Source organism: Phalacrocorax aristotelis, chromosome 9 (genome assembly GCF_949628215.1).
Source record: "Phalacrocorax aristotelis chromosome 9, bGulAri2.1, whole genome shotgun sequence".
NCBI lineage: Eukaryota > Metazoa > Chordata > Aves > Suliformes > Phalacrocoracidae > Phalacrocorax > Phalacrocorax aristotelis.
Genome location: NC_134284.1, coordinates 34,073,851 through 34,088,961, shown reverse-complemented (window position 1 = coordinate 34,088,961; position 15,111 = coordinate 34,073,851). Strand labels below are relative to the sequence as shown.

The window sequence follows — 15,111 nt, the reverse complement described above, 5'->3', positions numbered from 1 at the left end:
CCAGAGTCCAAACCAATGCAGTCCTTGGTGTCTGCTGCTTTTTGTTACTCCCCTTTTTCTCCCAAACCAGTGGAATTTGAGAGCATTCAGCAGTTCTACCTTATGATATCAGGATATAGTCCAATGACGTGAGCCATGCCGTACCACAGGGTTTAGGGAAAAGATGAGTTTAGGAGTGTCTTCCCAAAACCCATATTTTCCTGCTGTATATCTGCATCTGAAGGATTCCTTTGTGCTGAAACAATACTTGGCTGCTCCTTGGAGCATCTAGACTGGTGCATTTCCTAATTCCCACTCGTGGATGTTGACACTGAATTTAGGAGCGTGGCTACACTACAGCCGGGGCTTTGATCTCATCGGCTCAAATAACATCGGCGATAACGCAGCAGTATGCACTTCAAAGTGTGCACCTCCGCTGGCTGTTACCTGAGCTAGCTCGGTTAAAGCTCAGCACGCTGTGGTGACACCTTCCACTAACAGCATCTAGGTCACCGCAAGGGCCTTGATGTATTTGAATGATTTTAAAGTATTGCAATGTCAGTTTAAGATAAAACACAGTAACGATTTTTTTCAGCCAAATTCCTGATTGCTGCTGATTTTATTGTGTTAAGAGGAATGAACATCATACCATTTAATAGAGATAAGCAATATGAATATATAAACTCATTATCCTGTACCGATATTACACATGCCTGAAAGATTAACCGTGCCGTTCTCATACAGTCCTGATGATTTTATGATAATACGCCTACATTTTAGCCACTGAAGCTTTGAGAACCAATTTGAATTTATCTATTTCTTGACAGTACAACTGTCATTATCGGATACATTTTGTACCAAGGAGCTAATTACGTGGAAATCTGCTAACTTGCTCTTGCTACTCTTCATTTGTTCACATGGGATATTGTTCTTTGTGAGGGTAATTCCTCCCATCCATGCACAAATGCGCCTCCCTGAAGAGCAATATGGAGCACGTAGGGAAACCTATCTCCAAATTTAGCCCTGAAATAATTACAATTTCTGAATATATTTGTCATGCAGCTCAGGCAAATGGAGTTATAAAGCTGTAGCCCACAGCATCACATACTTGCCATTCACACAGAGTCAAAGAAAAGCCTCTGGAGGCAAACGACAGTATGTGGAGCCCAGCATGACGCTGCAGGGGGCACAGGGAAGTCCTCCTGCCAAATTTAATTCACAGCCTCTTGATCAAGGGTTGTCCAGCAAAACCATAACAACTCGTTGGCTGCTGTTCCCACTTCTGCTTATGCTTTTCATCTGAAGTGGTTGCTAGTTTAAAAACCAGAACAGATTCTAGGAACAGAAAACAGAAGCTAAATTCCTGTCTTACAACAACTAGGAAGCAGAGTTAAGCCTTCTGCTGCATTTTTTTTCTCTGTTCTTTGGGTTTAATTTCGCACAGTAGCACGTTTTTAACAGGAGTGGGAGATAGCCAGCCACCAAACCATAATGTAGCCTGGGAGGAGGATATGGCCTGAGCAGGTAGGAGAGAGACGCATTTGGACTCCCACCAGGATGAGCTTGGAGAGCATCTTCCTTCCCCTGGGTACTTGCTCTACCACTTAGGTTAGCACATACAACAAACAACATCAAATGCAGCCCACGCTGTTAAAAACAAATCAGTAACCTTGTTCTGTTCCTTCAAAGAGCACTTTTAGACTCCCACAACCCAGATGCGTGGGCCCGGGGTCCCACGCTGATGGAAGCACCTACGTGCTGGCTCTGCACAGCGAGTCTAATGCGTCCCTTGTTTGATGTTTTCCCACAACCAGGTCTCAGCTTGGCAGGTGGGAGGTTCTGCTTGCCCTTGGGAGGTGTCTAACACTCTCCAGGCTATAAACAGAAGAGGTACCCGACTCTGGGTATTATACTGCACTCTGTCAGCCTGACACCTGACAGCTAGATGTTGTAGCACATTTATAAACTCCCAGCTTTCACTGGAGCTAGTCTAAAATGCAAACTAGCACTCTTATAATGCAAAGTACCGTTGGAAACAAAGCCTGAGTAGTTTTTATGTCAGCGTACCTTTACATCCTCTGTTATTTACAGTGCATTTACACCGAGTGTTCCCTGCTGTTACAGATTTCAGTCAAAAACCAAAAACGTGCTCTAGCGCTACAGGTGAAAGCATCCTGCAGCTGGTTTCATCCTCCAAGGACCAAAGCCACATTCTTAAGGAAACCACATTTGTTTCCAAACAAACTCAAACCTCATTTGTTTTCTTCCATGGGGAAGAGGGGAGCGGGAATTAACCCAAGAACCAATGCTGGATTCAACCATAAGCCACTGCTGAGCTGAGACCAAACTTTTTGTTGTTTCCAGGGGCTTTGGAGTGGGTTACTTTGGGTGAGTTGTACTTTTATCCCCTTTAGCAAAAGCAGATGAAGAAATCACTTAGTGCAGTGGTATTAGGTGATGCTTCAGCAGTGTTAAGTAGGTTTCTAACTGAGTTAGGCCAGGACCATTGCATTTTCATTTGAAATGAACCTCCTTTTCCCTAGCTTAGATAAGACTTCTAGTATTTTTTTATTAATATTTTGGCTTAAAGCCTCTATGTATTTTTTCTCAGAATGAGTCTCCTTTGTGTCTGCATTGCCCAGAAGCAGAACATCTTGTACGGAAGCTGGATGCGACTGCTGGAGTTAAGTGTTTCACAGCTAAAATAAATGCAAAGGCAGTAAGGAACGGCCTGGTTTAGAGAGTACAACAACACAAAGCTTTGAGGAATATGACCGTTAATTAAGATGGAAACAATAAAAGAGCTATAATGGCTTGGTTAATCCCATGTACTGGGACAGAGTTAAACTTCTCCAGGCCTCGGATAAGATAGGACTGGGTTTCTTTATCTATTGTTTTTTTAATGTTCAAGGCTACAGAAACGCAAAAGTGCCAGATGGCCATGTAAGCTAAACAGTGTGCAAAATCTTTCTTATATTATCACTAAATGCCCTGGGGGGGCAGGGGGAGAAAGGTTGTTTAATCATTAGAAGTCACTTAGCAGCAAACGGCATTTAGCCAGCCACGAACATACAACAAAAAATTGGGTCCGTACCGTTGTGAGGCTTTTTTCTGATATGACAGGGCACATATTTCAACCCCCTTTAAGTCAACTGGTGATATGTTGTGTGTCAGCGTGTGTCACTGAACTCTGGTACCATGCTAGTAAGTAGGGGTTTTTTTCCATGTGCACAAAAAAATCACCATGGTCCTGTACCAAAATACAGAATTTTCTCCTGGAACACATGAAGCTACTGTGTCAGCAGCAGCTAAATCCGGCTGTTGTTCCAGGGTTTTGTTACGGTCCAGAGGAGAAAGTACTGGAGGGATGAGGAACTGTAGGTTGTCTTTTCTGTCCTGTCACTGATCTGATATTTGACATTCAGCAACTCATTTCACCTCTATCTTCCCTCCCGTCCTTGCTTTGTCTTTGTATATAGCAGCCGTAGTCAACAGGGACTCCAGAGACTTTGGGAGATTCATCTCAGCCATCTGAGATGCCATGTTAATGTGATCCTGTGCCTTGGCTAATTAGCTCTGCCCCTCGTCAGGTCTACTGGGCACAGTGCTGTGCTTACACACTTATACTACTTTTTAGCTTGAGAATGGTCTCAAGGATCTTCTCACAGTATTGCATTACACAGAATAAGTAGTGTCTCTGCTGCTGCCCTCCTACAGGTCAGAGAAACCCGGCCTTGTCGGTTTGCTAGCCCTGCTGTCACCCTGGATCATCCGTGGTCCCCTGCAGGGACATTGCATCCCTCCCCGCTTCCCTCTAAGCAGAAACGAACTGCTGAAATCTTCTTCTGAGGAGGGGGAAGGCTCCTTCTTGCAGGAACCCCTTAGGCTCAAGCTACCATCTGGCGCCACTGCTTAATTCCCCTTTTCCCAATGCCTTCCCTTTGCATTTCACTCTTGTTCTCAATACATTTGGTTTTGGAGGACTTCTCTGGTGCCCATCTTTCTCTCCCTGCAGGCTGACAGCTTCGCCAGAACAGCAGAGAAGATGTCAGGGGCAAGGGCGATCCTTGCGTGACAAAGCACTGCCCAGGGTCTGTGCAGCTGTGCCTCCGAGGGTACGTCTACACCGGGAACAGCAGCTCAGGTTTTCCTCTGTCGAGGGCAGCATCTGCACAGCTGATGGCAAAGGGTACTTAGTGATTGTGCTGGGGAGGCAACACTGGCAAAACAAGCTAGCTGGCAAGGCTGGCACAGCGCTGGTGGAGTTCCAGTACCCTGAAAGACTACCCCTTCACACTCCCAGTAACCTCGCAGCAGCTCTTCAGCCCTGCAGTCAGGAGTTAAGTAGACTTTAGAGCCAGAAGGTCTATAAAATGAGTTTCTTTGGCCTCCTGCAGAGGACTGTATAGATTTTTAGCCTGTTATCACCATACTAATTCCACTCGTAAGCTGCCGGTGCCAGGCACCAGGCTGAGAGCTGGCACCCCCACTTGCTTTCAGTGCCACATTGGTTGCTAAACCTCACAGCGACAGGCACCTCAGCGTTCAGGTCCCAGCCTGGGGAGACTGCTGAGGCACTGAGGATAGCTGCGGGACCAGGAAGGGTGGCAGAGAGGAGCCCCGGGAGCCCCGAGGAGAGCTCCCGGCCCCGAGGAGACCCGGGGAGCCCCCCGGGGCCCTGAGAAGAGCTCCCGGCCTGAGGAGACTCGAGGAGCCCCGGGGGCCCTGAGAAGAGCTCCCGGCCCTGAGGAGACCTGAGGGGCCCCAAACCGGGCCCCCGCGCTACCCGCCCGGCGCGGCCGGTGCCTGGCACGGCGCGGGGGCGGCCGCCGCTGCCGCGGCCCTCCCTCCCCGGCGGGCCCGGGCCCGTCCCGCCCCGCCCCGGGCGCGGATTGGCGCGGCCGGCGCGGTCCCTCCCGCCGCCGCGGCTGGGCGCAGGGGGGGGGATCCGGCCGAGCCGAGCTGAGCCTAGCTGAGCCGAGCCTGGCGGCTCCGCGCAGCTCGCCGCCGGGACTCCCCCTCCTCTCCGCGGGAGCGCGGCCGGCCCCGCTCTGGGTAGGCTTATCGCGGTGCGGCGCGGGTCGCGGGGGGGTGGGGGGGGCTGGTCGGCTAGGCTCAGCTCGGCTCGGCTCGGGGCGGCGGGCTGGGGCGGGCAGGTGGGCGGCGAACAGGCCCCGCACTCACCGCCCGCTCTCCCGGCCGGCCATGGCGGCTTCGGGGGCCGCCGAGGGGCCGCTGGCCGCACGCCGGCGCGGGGTTGCGCGGCGCCGGGCCCCGCGGAGGGCACCGGGCCTCCTCGCCCGCCTCCCCCGCCGCCAGCCGCACCTTCTTGGGTTTATTTTATTTTATTCTCGGTGCTCCCCACTGCGCCGGCACCCTTCTTCTCCCGTGTCGGAGGGGGCCGCCCCCCGCGTTGTGCTCCGTCCCTGGCTCCGCTGGCAGCGCTCCCGGGGCCTTCCCGCCTCCCGGCGGGCCCGGCCCGGCGGCTCTGACAGCCTGAGCCCACGGCGGTGAGTGGTGGGAGCTCCGTGGGTGCCGGGTCCCGTCTCCTCTCCACGACCCCGGCCAGGCCTGCGAGTCGCGGAGCATCCCCCCTCCCCAGCGGTTGTATGACGCGATCGTCCCGCGGGGCGACGACCCACGCGTGGCTGAGGTCGCGGGGGTGGGAGGTTCTCGGGGGACGCGGGGGTCGTCCTAACACACCTCCCCCCCCCCCCTTTTTGTGGGGTATGGTCTCTTTGTGGGCCTGCGGGTGAGCACGTAGGGTTTCTCTTTTAAAAACAACAAAACTCCCCAAATCCACATATTTTTCCCCAAATTTTGATCTTCTGACTACTGTCACTTCCTGATCGTGTTTGTCCGCACAGCTTACCCCGTGCTTCATCCATCCATCAGCCCTTCAGAGGCAGGATTGTGAAGCTCGGTAAGCGTAAACAATGATCCAAAAATAAAGCTTTAATCATTATTAGATATTGTAGATAATACTTCTAATAATGCATTCACAAGGGGATGTTGTAAGAACCTAAGGAAAGGTTAAAAGTACAATTAGGGTGGAAGTGATTTCTTCACAAAATTACTTCCTTCGAGGCCTTACTCCAAACAATAACTAGCTTTTAATTTCTTCAGTAAGCTGAGGTTATCGACTCGTGCCTTCCAGTTGGAAAAAACCATCTTGTATCAGCGGCAGAAGTGGGTCTGACGCTCGTCCTGCGAGGTGCTTTGTACAACGCCCAACAGCAGCGTGCGTCTCTCCGCTTTTAAATAACCGGGTTGGATGGGGCTGTAAAGCGCAGCCACAGCAGCTCGGGGTTCGTTGCGGGCTGTAAAACCCGCCTGCGAAGCTGTGTAAATACTCCAGTGGTTAACCCTGCTGTGCTGCGTGCTATCTCGGCTATGCCGCAGCTCTCAGTATCCAGTTTTGGTAGCTGGAGATATCCAGGCTAGCTTTGAACGGGCTAACGTGTGGCGCAGGCTCGAGTTGTGAGGCTTAATGAGTGTTTGCGTAGTGCTTCGTGTTTTCTCGGATGAAAGGTTTTACATAATTGGCCATTCTAATTGTCTGTCACCCCTAGAGAAGAGCCAAAAAAAAAAAAGGGAGGTGGGGGGGGAAGCGTGGAGGTAGGCAGTTGTTTTGGAAGTCTAAAGTCTAAACCCGTAAATGCCTGTAGGTTGTTAATGTTGTTACTGCTTAACGTGGAGGCAGCAAAATGAGTGACTAAAAATTTTTTAAATCCAGTTTTGTCCTCCTTTTGAGCCATTTGACCAGCATCGTCTGGACAAATGACATCCTGCTTACACTTGAGCTGCTTGTTCTTCAGTGCCCAGAAGAATTCCTAATGCGACTCCAGTTGCACCGGCATTGCGTGTTTTTTAGTTTTGGGTTTTTTTTTTTTTCTTTTTCCCTTGAAATCTTAACTGGAAGCCTTTTACAGTGTTTTGATTCCTTTTTAATAAATGGCTAATCCCTTGCTGCAGGGGTTGGGAGTGTTTTGAATGCAGCGTTTTTGGGTCCTGAAGGGAGGGGGAAGGGAGCGACTTGTATTGCTTTCCAGCAGCCACCCGCCTTCCCCGGGCCTGAGTGAAAGAGCCTTATTGACTGGTTTTGAAGGTAATGTACCCAATTCTCCTCTTACATGCTAAACCCATAAATTTGCTGTAGTGCAGAGCCTTTGAGGGAAAGAAATGGAATGTCGGGGAGTTCTGGGCTTCATCACGAGCAGCCGGTAACAAAGGCAGTGTCTGTTAATTGCATTGCGCTTATCAAAATCTCCCCTTCTAATGACAAAGTTCAGTTTTAATAGGTGTGAAAAGTTGTGGGATTTGATTTAATACCAGTGTCTTAAAATCATCTTGCACATTCCGTATGACTAAGTTGTCTCTTTCATATTTAACTGGAGAATGAGCAGAGGTTGAGGAGGAAGCTGCATACATTTCACTTGCACTAAATGCTTTTTAAAATCCTTTCTCCATTTAGATAAGGATCATGAAGAAGCGTGAGTGACTTGTCAAGTGCTAAGCTGCAACTGATTTTCTTGCTGACATATAAAACATCTTTGTGTGTCCCTTAAAATTGGAAGCTCATCTTGTAGCGTGCTGTGGACATGTGCGACGGCGTTGGTGAGCTCTCCGCTGGCTTGACTAGCAGCTAGCAGCAAGGGTGTGCATTCACAGAGACTTGCTTGTGGTTCCTGTGCCGGGAAGGGCTACAGTTTTGGGGTACAGAGGTGCCAAGGTGGATTTTTGGTGCTGTGAGATTGAATATTGTGTAGTAGACGCACGATACTACTTGGGTTCTAACTGCCCTTGAGGTTCCAGGTGTCAACACGTTCATCATAACGTGTTATTTTCACGTCTCGCTGCCCTGTAGCGTAACAAAAGAAGCAATTTGGTGTAATCCTCAAACACTGGTTGCTTTATTACTAGCAGAACTACCATATTTCAGTATTCTGTTGCAGGTTTGACACCTGATTTTGGAGAAGATAACAGCTTTTCCTGTACCTGGTAGTTGAGTCTGTAAGGAAAATAGGACTGGTCCTAAGCCTGTGATTAAAGATAACGTAGCTTTGGAAGCATGCACTTCTCTTGTCTGCTGCTTTTTTTTGGCTCTTGTGGGTTATTTGGTCATTGGATGTATTACAAGATGTTCCTATCCATACGTTTAAGCTTTTGGAGAAGACCTTAGTGAAAGTTGCTGGTGTTAGATCAGCTTCCCAGCCTTGTAAGCTCTGCAGTAAGGAGGGCACAGCAACGCTGCTTTGGTATGCGTGGCTGCTCAGTTTTTATTTGCACCATGTTTTACTGGTTTTGTTTTTTTAAGTTGTTTTATTTCTACTAACTTATTAGTCTTAGAATATGTTAAAGTCGTTGGGGCAGACTTTTTAATGTATGAATGATGTCCTTTTTAATGTATCTTTTTTTCCACCCTTAAAATATGAATGGGGATAATTGCCCATAGTGCAGATTGTGGCTGTAGTTGTGGGATTTGTATTTGGAATTTGCGTTTGTAGTTGTGGAATTTGTGTTTATTCCCCAAATAACTTTTTTTTTTTTGTTCGGTTGTGGAAGCGGAATATCTGCTGTATCACTTGCTAATCCTGCTGTTGCAGTCTTATGCCTAGAGCATAACTGGAGATGTATTTACCACTGTAGGCATGGTGGTTGGCTTTAATCTTGCTATTTTGAGTATCAAAAGCAGAGAAATCACAGCAGGACTGGCTTTGGTATAGAGTGGGCTCATGCGACTCCTGTCAGTGGTCGCCTGGACAGCCGGTTTGTGACAAAACCTAGGTGCCGGCAATGTCATTGCAATGGGTATCGGAGGCAGATAGACTAAATATAGCTCTGGTATGCATAAACAAGTTGCACTTGCACCTCCTGTTGCAGTACAGAGGTAATATGAACATTTACATAGATCACCTTCCTACACATTGGAGGTTCAGCTACCTCTTTCGTAGCAGCCACATGACTACTTAATGCTGGAGAGTAAAAATACACTACAGAGGGATGCATAAATGGCTGTTAAGAAAATGTCGGCTTTTTTAAAAAATAAATATATTGCTCAGAAATGGCTGACTGGTGTCTTGGGGTGCAGAAAATAGTACTGCTCTGTCTGCAGATCATAGCAAAGTAATGGCATTTAGGTAGCATGGAGGCCGAATTTCTGCCAGTTAAAATCTTGCTGCCCTAATGTGCCATTCTGTACAGTGCTTGGAAGCTAATATACGATGTTCTTCTGCCTTGCAGCAAAACAACTAGCGATTAAAAATTCAGCAGATGTTGTGGATCACTTAACTACTTGTTCTTGTATCATTCAGGTCATATCACACAATTAATGTTGCTAATATTCTATCTAGCTTTTTTTGTTCTAAGAATGGAAATTATCTGAACTACCATGGGTTTTATGGAGCTGTTTTGGCAGGAACTGGGCTCCGCAAAGTAAATTATTCAGAATTGTTTTCATCTTTCCCCTAATTTGAAGAATCTCCTTTTGATTTTTCAAATATTATTTGTTTGTGCCAGGCAGGGCTTTAATTTTTTTTGTAGCTTTTCTCACTTTAAGAATCAAAGTGTTTTCTTTTGATTGCTCTGAGATAAATGAGACTCCTTGGTTGAGGAAGGGCGGGGGGGACAAAAGAGAGCATGATAGGTTTAAGTGCTTGCTTTCTTACTTAAGCTCAGTATTTCATTTGGCCACAGAAGTATTTTTCTATGAGAATTATTGTTTTGTTTCGGGCAGGGTTTCTACTGCCTTCAGTACATCTCCTTTTAATGTGCACAGTTTTGGTTAATAGTATTCAATCCAGTGTGTCACTTCCTTGACTTTTAAATTAAATTCTACTTTCCCTTCCCTATGTTCCTTTGCTTATGTAGGTTTTGGGTTCTTTTTGTAGCACACGCAGGTTCTGGAAATCTTTTCTGGGTTACTTGGAGCTACAAAGCAATTTCATGGAGCAAGACTTGCAGCTTGTTTTCACTCCCTTTGCTGCCTTTCTCTGTGGAAGCTGGTGTCTGTATGGCACAAGAAGCAGCCTATCCTCTCTCTTTGTGCTCAGTGCAATAGCTGTGGTTTTAGTTGACCTCCCTGCACTTTCTCAAGACTCATCTGCTGGTGCTTGCAGTAGGAGGTTGGGTGCTTCTAGGTGGGTGCCCCCTAAACTGGGTGCTCGCATTGACATACATCTTTATGGACTGTGCTGCTGTAAGAGTGCTATAAATACCAAGGTTAAGGCAGGCAAACAACTGAGAAAAGTTGCAGGGTCTTTCAGTGTCTTTGAGAGTAACTTGCTCTACTGGGGCAGCTCTTGGCTCGAGTGCTTCAGTGAAACTAAATTCAGAATGTGGAACACAGGTGGAGTATTTTGGTCAAGGGCACTAGTGTGGTTCAGCCATCGCTCAGCGTGTCGCTGCAGGTAGCTTGGGAATAACAGGGCTTAGGAGAAGGCTGTCTATTTCTAAGCATGAAGTGACAAATCAGTAATAGGAACGGAAAAGGTGGATTTGTGCATTGTGATATATGATATACAACATATAATGGAGATGCCTGTAAACCAGGTTTTGGAGAAGTAATGGGCAAAAACTGCAGACTTCCAGTTTATGCATGTTGTTTGAACTTGCAGTTTGGATGACTTTTTGTGATCTGTCAATTAGCACATCAAGATAATGTCTTTTTAGTCAAGGCAGACTTTTTTTCTTTGGAAAAACCTGTTTGGACCATTAATGCTAATGTACTTTGAGAGAACTTGTTTCAGCTAAATTGTCGGCACACAGTCAATCCATTTGAAAAATGAAGTATTAAATATGTAAACCCTCCCCCAGCCTCTTTAGTGTCCTGTTTAGAATCATGGAAAAAAAAAAAAGGATTCAGTTTGGTTTCTGCATACTCCTGATACCATGTATGAATGTATCCAATATGCCATTCTTGCAGAATTGATATTCAGGATAATATGTTTAATCTCTGATTGCAAAAAATAACTTTACATGTGGCTAATTCCATCTGCTGGAAAAATAAGAGCGAGGCTAACTTCACTTATTTGGGACCCGCTTTTTGCTGTGCTAATTAGTATGTATGAACTTTGGAAATTTGCATAGTTTTTTGGCAAACCTAAGCGTCAGCCATTTAATTTAGATTTTTATTAACTTTAAACCTCCCTAGCAACTCCTGAGCTATTTCTAGGTCATTTTGTATTTTGGGGGTTTTATGAGCTCTGATTTAGTAAGCTTTGGTAACGTTTTTTCTTCTTGAAATTACTTTTATATATATATCTCTAACAGCAGCTTGCTGTCATTTCCAGTATCTTTCAACCTGCATTCTAACATAAAATTCCTTCTGTCATTCAAGTTAAAAAAGTGTTGAAATAAAATTCTTGTAAAATTAATGATAAAACAGTGAAATTAGAAGCTAGGTTTCGCTTGCTCTTTGGCAGTGTGAGAAGAGCACTTGAAATATTTCAGGTGTAGATGGTTTGCAAAAAGTAACCTTGGGGAAACTGGGGCATGTCAAGTCTGGTCCTAATTCTGCTAAAAGCTGGTCTCGTGATGTGAATTCTTACACCCAAACTCTTTGGAGCTTAAAACCATCATTGCAGATAGCTACTAAATGTTCTTGCTTACTAAAAGTCTGGATTTTGACACACATTCAGCTTCTCAAGGAGTCTAGCAGTGTCTTTTCCACTTGGTTTGCTTTTGTTCGTGTGACCTCCTCCTTTTATTGGTTTTGCTGGTTGGCAGTCGGGGAGGTGTATAATCTGTAAAATATTAAAACAGTTGGAATTTTATAGCAAAAAAAATACCCTCTGCTTTATTGGAATGCTGTTGTTTACTGGCTAATTTTCTTTTGGATGCAATACAGTGGATTAATTTTAAAGTTTGAACTATTCTTTCTGTGTTACGGTCTTAGCCCACTTTCTGTCTCAGTATCATCAGAAACTTCCTATTTTGCGATGTGCAATTGCAGTCCCATGTCTTTGTCCCTCTTTCCTCCTCCCTTTTATTCGGCTGATCACTTAAGAATGCAGTTTCTTCCTTGGGATGAACGGGGTTATATTGCTAGGCTCTTTAATTCCTCTCTAATTGGCAGAAAGCCAAGCATAAAAATCTCGTTCATAAGTCACTCTAGAGATTTCTTTGTACATGCTATTATTTTCTCTGCATGCTAACATCACTGAAAAGCTTCTCCCCCCTCGCCCCCCCCAAGTCTAGACCAGGCATAATTACATTCGTGTGTATGTGTAGGCTTGGGTGTTGTCACTCTGCAGCCCAGCAAGCAATTTTAAGTTCTGTGGCAGTTTAAGACCAAAATTTCTTGCAGCATCAAAGGCAGCAGCTGTCCCTCTGCATCTCAGTAGGTGAAATAATTTTCTGTTGTATCTGAACTTCAAAGACTAACTCATGGCTTGGGCCTGTGGTTTGGCTTTCTGCAATGTGTCATACTGGAGGCTATATTTTAAAGAAGAGTTTGGACACTGGGCTCAAACAGGACTCGCTGTGTATCAAGTAATAATAGCTAGTGTTGAATTGGGGTTAGTGTTCACCGGCTCACGTGCTTCCAGAGGCAACCCAGTTCCCTTTTGATTGATAAAGCTTTTCACTGAGGTCTTTGTTCTGAACTTTGCCTCACCCAAGTCTGTATTGCAAAGCGTAAAAATCCTTTCCATCGTGAAGCCTCCATTCTGGCATTGGGACTGTGGTCTTAATATATTTATGTCATCAAACCTTTTGTGCTTCGTCCTGTCCTGAGGCTGAGAGAAGCTCCCTGTGACCACATCTGCAGAGCTGCCCCTTAACCCTCCTGCTGTTAGGCTGCTCTTGCTTTGGTATCGCTGCCTATCACTGTGATGGGTTTTCCTCCTTCATTTGCCTTCCTGCCCCCCTGCACGGTGTCGCCGTCCTGGGGAGAGGAGGGCTGTCCCTGCGCAGGGCGTTTGCACCCCAGACGTTCCACTGCTGAACAGTCAGGGTGTGCAAGGTATGGTAGCTTGAGACAACTGTCAGGGGCTTGGGAAGTGAACTCTTAAAACAAAACAAAACAAAAAACCAAAACCCTAAACAACAAAAAACCTTTAAGGAAAGCCTGTCCTCTGGAAATGGGTCTCTAGACCTCGGTTTAACCATCAGGACACCAGAGCTTGCCGTGGAGTGTGGGACACTGTTGGTGTCTCACTTCCCATCCCCATTTAATTTCCTTTCTAAAGAAGGATGGTACTCCACCATCATTTTTTTTTAATGAGGTGACTTATCTTAATAAACACATGAATGAAGTGATGCAAAGAGACCTTGTTTATGTGTCTGAAATCTAAGTAAATCTGCTACAGCTTCTGAAATTTGGGCTGTGGGAGGATTACTGATAGCAATGAATCCATTTTCCATGGTGTTGAGAAAAAAAAAAATTGCTATATTTCTCTTAGAATGCTTATGAATTTTTTTTAGATGCAGTACGACTGTAGATGCAGTCATATTAAAATGTATAATAACCTGTTTTGAATTGGTCTCGCAGCAGAAGCAGTTGGAGACATGGCTTTGGTACAAGTGATTGGGAATTCTCTTCTAACACAGCTTTACAGCTTGTGCTAAGAATGGGAGCTCAGAGCAGTTTGAGTCACGCTCCCTCCACGGATGGAGCATGGGATGCCACTGACAGTGGCCTAAACCAGTTTTCCTAATGATTGCTTTGTTAGGCTTTAACAACTTATGGGATCCTTAAAATGGTGCCCGCTGATGTGTCAGCTGTAGGCTTCAGGGTAGGTTGTAGGATAAACAGTAGTAGTTTACATACCTTTGCAGCAAATGTCTCTGCAGCATTCTGCATACTCTTCTGGCTTTAAGAGGTGGTTTCCCCCCTCCGTTTTTCTCTTTGGATCAGTAAGTGTAGCCAGGAAAGAAAGGGTTGTGTATCGATTTAGTGAAGTTAACACAGCTTCATCCATGGCCTGACTGAATCCAAGGAAGTGGAGGCACCAGAGTGTCCTGGAGGGGTGACTCATTCGTCTTTGGGAAAACATTTTTAAGAGGTTGGGAAGAACTTAATTCAGAAAAAAGTCAAGGAACTTAATCTGAGTGTCAAATTGTTGCATCCATGGTGGAGCTATACAGAACAAGTTCATTGATGTTACTAATTGCATTAATACTGGTTGTAAGGGTTGGGGGTTTTAAAAATTCTTTTCTTAGGGAGGGGGCAATCCCCCCTGTCCCTCAGCCCTCCATTGTGTTACTTGGGTCACAGCATACCAGCAAGGAATTGTTTTTCATCAGGTGGTTGTCCAGGCAGAACAAAGGCAGTTAAGGACCGAGGAGTCTGTCAGGCTGCTTTCCATTTGTAGAAGCCTGGAAATTAAAAAAAAAACCAAACCCAAACCAAAAACAAAACCACCAAATGTAGAAGTCGGTGATCAGAGATAGAGAAACTTTACTGGGATATACGTGAGGCAGAGGCAGTTGGGAGAAGGCTTGTCTTTAATTAGACCAACTGGTGTCACTGGGGTGGAGGGGTGGATGAGTGAGCTTTCCAGCATGAATAAATGTTAACATGTATTTTATCAGAATTGCAGTTTGGAAGCAGGGATTTACTGTGAGTTGCCATTTGGCTTTGGGGTGTCTGGGGCCTTTCTGTGTCTTCCATATATTAGCTGCAGTTATGGAAGAAGCTGCGTATACCACTTTACAAACATAAAGGGCAACTCTTTAAGGGAAGTTAGGGTGCAAATTGCTCAGGTAAAATGAGCAAATGCTTTCAGGCTGGAGTCAGTAAAGCTAGACAGAGTGCCGGCAAGCGATGCTTGTGTCCTGAGTTTAATGTATTCACTTCACAGTGGTCGTGTCCAGCAGGATTAATGAGAGATGCTTTAACTTAAAGCCAGTAGGAACAGCAATGCTTTCCCTGCCCCCCCCTCTGAAAACTGGTGTGCTCGTACTGGAACAGCTAAATGCAGGCATGTTAAGCTTAATATATGCATGTGTGTGGGTACTTGAGAAAACATCCCATTAGATAAACCAGTAACTTTCTTCTGGGGAGATGCTGAGAATATCACCTTTGCTGCCAGTCAGGACCAAGCCAGGCTTGTTAGCAGCTTGTAAGCGACAGCCCTACTTTGCTTTGAAGGTATTTTAAGTGATGAGGGTAGCAGAGCTAGAGGGAGG

General features: G+C 45.9%; 1 protein-coding gene across 13 annotated transcripts in view; it reads left to right on the top strand.

Moving 5' to 3' along the window:
- The window catches only part of FBXO34 (F-box protein 34), a 45,994-nt gene that overhangs the window by 879 nt on the left and 30,004 nt on the right, over positions 1–15,111 (top strand). For 10 of the 13 annotated variants that reach the window (XM_075104272.1, XM_075104280.1, XM_075104267.1 and 7 more), the window contains exon 1: positions 4,884–5,034. The gene's annotated coding sequence lies outside the window, so the exon portion shown is untranslated. Of the gene's footprint in view, positions 1–2,590; positions 2,670–3,994; positions 4,095–4,878; positions 5,035–15,111 lie in introns of those variants that run through there. The other 3 variants (XM_075104271.1, XM_075104268.1, XM_075104279.1) reach the window with 2 other exon arrangements.